The sequence below is a fragment of the Cynocephalus volans genome, chromosome 5 (genome assembly GCF_027409185.1).
Source record: "Cynocephalus volans isolate mCynVol1 chromosome 5, mCynVol1.pri, whole genome shotgun sequence".
Lineage (NCBI taxonomy): Eukaryota > Metazoa > Chordata > Mammalia > Dermoptera > Cynocephalidae > Cynocephalus > Cynocephalus volans.
The window spans coordinates 100,082,740-100,088,708 of record NC_084464.1 but is presented as its reverse complement, the minus strand read 5'-3'; positions in this window follow the sequence as shown (position 1 = coordinate 100,088,708).

Genomic DNA, 5,969 nt, shown 5'->3' with positions numbered 1-5,969 from the left:
CACAAGCAAAACAATAGCTATTCATTTTCTACATCTTTTAAAGGGAGACTTAACTGAGGAATTTTATTATTTCCTTTTATTATTTCCTCTCCTGTACCATTGCTGCTTCAAAACACATTTCAGATTGAATCAGAATTGTTATTTTAAAACAAATTAATTAAAGTTCTTTTTAATGATATAAAATCTAGTAAAAAGTGATGAGTAACCCACTGAATGTAAAGATATCTCAGGAATCCTGTTTTGAAAATTCTCTCTTACGTTTAGGCCACCTATCATGGAATTTAAATTGAACACTTGGTAATACATCAAAATTTTAGCTTCTAATCTTAGAGCTATCTTGTGTGAGATCAATTTTCACATAAAGTTCATCCCTATTTTAAAATCATATAATGTAGATTAATGTTCCTGATGCTTCTAAAATCTTAAGCCCACAGTAGTAATGTATGAATTTAAACATGCCATTAAGAAAAAAATTAACGTCATTCATTAAGATCATCTATTCACTCTGATTGAACTTATGTGTCCCAGGCCACATCAGCCTGATGGTAAAAATAGGTCATAATAATTGTCAAAAATAACACAAAAATATCTCTTCAGCTTCAGCCTGCATGCTTCACAGAAATCAGCAGCTCCAGCTTCCCTAAATTTTATTTCAAGTTGTCTCAAAGGGCTTTGAGGCAGTGAACTCTGCTGACTCACCCAAGGCATTCTTGGTAGCACAAAAACTCATCCTTCTGCTTCAGATACCATAAGTGAGCACCCACGGGTGACTTGGGTATCGGCTCTTTCCCTTTTTTTACTTTTTTTTTTTTTTTCTTTTTCCTTTTTATAGCTCCTTTTTTCTAGGCCAATAGTTCTCAATGAAAGGTGATCTTGTCTCCTAGGGGACATAATGTCTGGAGTCATTATTGTTTTGCATGACTGGAGAGGGGAAGTGCTACTGGCATCCCAAGGGTAGATGCGAGGATATTGCTAAGAATCCTACAATGCAGAACATCTCCCAGCAACTATGAATTATGTGACCCCAACTGTCAATAGTGCTGCAGATGAAAAACCCTTCTCTAGACACAGACCCAAATCTCAGCTCGCACAGGGGACAATCTAAGTAACAGAGACGTTCTGTCCTCAAAAGTCAACAGTTCCTGGTGTTTTAAAACTAAACATGTTCCTCATCTCTGGTTCCCTCAGGATGATGTTTTTCTTCCCAAGGTCTCTTAAGAACATAGTGGGGATTAATCCCTGGCACACAGGACCACAATCAGCAGTCCTCCTGACAGCCCCAGACATACCTGAAATACCAGAGGAGACCCAGGTGAGGTTCCAGCTGGATCCCTGCAACATGAAAGGTAAGATTGCCTCATCTATAGGGGACATAATGATCACTTGGAGCATTGAACAAGAAACAGTACCTTTGTAATGGCTACAGTTTTCTGTTACCAGCACCTCTCTCTGTCCTCATATGTTAACAGACCCCACTCCTCTGACCTCAGGAGTAGACATGAAACTCAGGTCAACCAGACAAAAGACCTTCCCCAGGATGTTTTTCTTTATAACTCAAGCTGAGGAAAGAGAATGTCTTTTTTGGTCTGAAGACTACGAAGTACAAGGCCCCAGGGTGAACCATTCTGTGACAGTGAGGCTGTCATGTGGAGCAAAGCAGAGAGGAAGGAAAGCAAGGAGACGAAAGGAAGTGAGGGAGAGGCAATGATAGTGCTTGACTCCTAGGGCATCCTCAGTGCAGCGCTGTCCCCATACTTCCCACCGTTTGATTTTGTGTACAATAAATTTGTTGTTTTCTGCTTAAGCTTGGTTAATCTGGATTTTATCATCTCCACCATAAGAATCATGGCAAAAATACCAGTCTTCAAAATCCTTACAATTTAATAAGACAGTATAAAGCAGCACATGAAAAGTGCTTATGTGAGGTGCACACAGGGTTCTCCTACAGTTTGGGTTATGTTGTTTTTGACTCTAGAAAAGGCTCAGGGTTGTTCATTTCACAGCAATTCATTAGGTTGTACATTTATGTTTTGTGCCTATTTCTGTAGATTGGTTATATTTCACCATACATTATTTTTAAATGGAAAAAACAGTTTCTTTATGATAAGCACCAAAAAATAGCACTATAGAAATTTAAAGGAAGGAAAAAAAAAGAAATGGTATATGACCTGGGCCATAAAAAATAAATTTTATTTAAATAAGTATAGAGGAGGGAAAAAAAGTTTCTTCTACCTGCTTATGTTTTCTTGCTGGGGCCTGTGAATGAAACTGACAGAAGACAGATTAATAGGAGAAAAGGCATACAAATTTTATTGATGTTAATATTTTAATTTTTTTTATGAGCACAGAAGCCTTCACAGAAAAGAAGTGGAGAACCAATGGAGTGGTTAGACACAGGGGCTTATATACTATTTTAACAAAGGGCAATAATTTGTAGAGAAGTGACAAGACAAAGGAAAAGAGATTTGGGCTTCAAGGGACAGTAAATTGTAGAAAAGTAAAAATATAGGGGAAACTAATAGAAAATAAGGGTTATCTTAGTAAGATTTATGTAAACCTATCTTGGTGCTGACCTTCTGTCTCTAATGATAAGGGCTGTTCTCTTCCTGGTGTGGGAGAGGAAAGGGGGAATAACTTCACAAAGGGAAATTTATGTGCTGCTTTTAGACATATGGGGGAGTGGAGATCCAGGGGTGCTGCTGTTCTTTGTGTGTTTGCTGCTTCTCATTGCCTTCAACTCAAAATAATCCTTATGTCAAAGTGTCATATTTTGGGGTGGCATATTCTGATCCCCTTCCATAGGTAAACTTGGGATCATCATATATACATGATGAGGCACAGGTAACATTCTTTCTCTTAAGGCGAGTTGATTTTCTTAATTGGTTGGAGGAAGGGTCATCATAATTGTTTAGGATTTAAGGGCTAGGAACATGGCACACAGTGAAGGCTGTGGAAATGGAAAGGAGAGGAACAGTGTTGAGACTATGACTAGCTAAATCCCCCTGTCCCTCATGAGGGGAGTGATGCAGTGACCTGGCTGGGTAGCTGCTTTTAGCAGGGCAGTGGTTCAAGGAAGTAGACAAAACACAGCCTATTTGGGAAAGCTGGGTTTCGTGTGCCAGCAACACCAAATGCAACTACTAAGACCAAAAGGCCAAAGGCAGAATCACAGTTAAGGATGATTTGGAGCCCACCAGATAAGGTGCACACATACTTAACAAGCGCACAGGGTCCTTAGTAGTGGTTAATAGTGATACTGTCTTTAATTAGTTTCCTATTGCTGCCATAACAAATTACCACAAATACAGAGGCTGGAAACAGTACAAATTTATTATATTACAGTTCTGTAGGTTAGAAGTTTAGCATGGGTGTCACTCTGCTAATATCAAGATGTGAGAAGGGTTGAGATCCTTGTGGAAGCCCTAGGAGAGAATCTGTTTCTTTGCCTCTCTGCCAGCTTCTAGAAGTCATCCACATTCCTTTGCTCATGAGCCTTTCCTCTATCTTCAGAGCCAGGAACATTGGAAAAAATCCTTCTCATGTTGCCATCTCTCTGATTCCTTCTCTTCTGCCTCTCCCTTCTACTTTTAAGGATGCTTCTGATTACATTGGGTCCCCCTGGATAATCCAAGATAATCTCTCTATTTCAAAGTCAGCTGATTAGAATTCTTAATTCCCATTTGCTATGTAAGGCAACATATACACATATTTCAGGGACTAAGGCATCGATATCTGCCTACCATACCCTTCACCTATGGTGGAAGGGACAATGTCAGGTCTGGCCTGCAGCCCTTGTTGCCCGCAGCCCTTGTTGCTGTGGGAATGCCTGGAGGTAATCTGATCCAGATCACTCTCAAAATCACCTCTTTCTCTCCAGAATTCTTCTCCAGTCATGAACAGTTAACTCTCATATCCTTATGATGAATGCTTATTCATGAAAGTAAAGTTCACATAGTCTCCCTACCAACCCATGCAGACTGTGGTATATTGAACCCAGCTTGTACCACGTGCAAAAACTTATTGGTAGATTTTCAGGAATTTGTCAATGTCACGTTGACATTAGTCAAAGTGGGACTATTTTCACCATGAAAATGAGCAAACACTACAAATTCGGGCTTCTCTTCTGGGAGAGCCAGGTATCAAACTTTTGCCAGCACACCACTGGGTATGCATGAATTGAAAAGTACGTGCTGCCAACAGCAAACTGGGACTCACGCTATGTTTCAAAGAGAGTGGCTGGCTACTACAATTAGTCTGGGTCTCCTAGACAAATGCCAAGACTAAACAGATCATAATTTTGTCTAATTAGCCTCTGTCTTTAGTAAAATTCAGTTTATTAGATGCTGGGGTGTTGCCAAGGCTAATTGGAGTTATGATATACCTAAACTGGGCAGGCATGTCAGGTAGGTCATACTTCATTAATTTATCACTCAAGACTAAAGATATGATCTGCCACCACACTTCAGAAAGACATAGCCCTGACCCACTTCTATGTGTGAGAAATCCCAAAGTTTGGGGGTAACTACTAAGAATTAATGCAATGATCCTATAGTATTACAGGATACCTGGGTCATTTGTGAGTGCAGTGGTGGTGGTTTCACCTGCCTTCTACTAGTTGAGTTGAGAGTGCTAGAAGCTGGACAGTGTCATTCTACAGGGTGCAGGCATGGCTTCTCCATCACCTGTTTCTTCCGGGTGGCAAAGGAACTAACAGAGAGTTCAAAGTAGAAGTTCCATATCCCTCTGTCCTGGTTTAAAGAGAAAGAGGGCTACCCAACAGCTGAGGTTCCCTAAATTAGAGACTTTCCAAAGCTGCCCAGAATGTCAAAGACAGAGGAGTGTTCAGGGCTGAGAATTAAGCAGCAATCTAAAGTAAGTGAATCATGGAAAGTACCCCCAAAGAATCACACATGGAAAGAAGAGAAGCAGTTACCAGAAGCCAGCAGTGGAGGTCAGGAATTTTGAAGTCTGGCTGATGAGAGCAGGAAGCGATGGCTTCAGTGAGTAAGAAACTTCAACACAAGAGCTTCTCTGATAAAAGTGAGCTTAAGCACAGGGCTGAGACTTAAGACAGAACTGGAGCAACCTATGTCTTCTCTCCTGAAACTGCACATCTAACTCCTAAAACCTAAATGTAAGATCTCATCTTAGCTGAAAGAAAGCCCGATCTGAAGCCCACCCACCTCAGCGAGAGGTCATTTATGGCAGGAGAGGTCCGATAAAGACCATCTCCTTCTCTTGGCCTAAAGGCAGTGTGACTGGTGAGTATGAGGCTTAGGCACACAAGCTCCGGTGCCTGCAAGGAGCTCTGACTCTCTCCCAAAACCGGGATGGAAATGGGTACATTATGGAGGGTAATCACCCAGTTGCCTCTTGGCTAAGGAGCTAGAACTGACCAAGCAGTGTGGCAGGCCTACTGGAGGCAAGACCAGGGTCCTAGCCAGGTCCGTGTATGGGACGGTAGCCAGAAGAGCAAGGGAGAGAGCAAGGTCCAGGCCTGGGTCCTGCCTTTAAAGCATCCTAACCTCACCCAAAGGAACGTGGCCTCGTGAATGTTTACCACATCACATTAGTTGTCTTTCCTGCTTTGGGTGGGAGCTAAAAATGGAGTGAAAAAAGGGGCTCACTTTGTCTGCCTTAGGTAAGGAGCAAAATCAGGCCTACTTTTAACAATAAAGAAGAAAGGAAATGGGTGCTGATTTTAACAAAGAAATAATTTAGTTAGACATAAATAAAAATTTTTTAACTATAAGAATATGTCATGGGTCAAATTGTATCCTCTCAAAATCCTTATATTGAAGTCCTAACCCCCAGTACCTCAGAATGTGACCTTATATGGGTTGTTGTAGACGTAACTGATCAGATGAGGTCATGCTGGAGTAGGATAGGCTCCTAATCCAATGTGATTGATCTTCTTCTGAAAGGGGAAATTTGGACATAGACATGCATGCAGGGAGAGTGCCATGCAA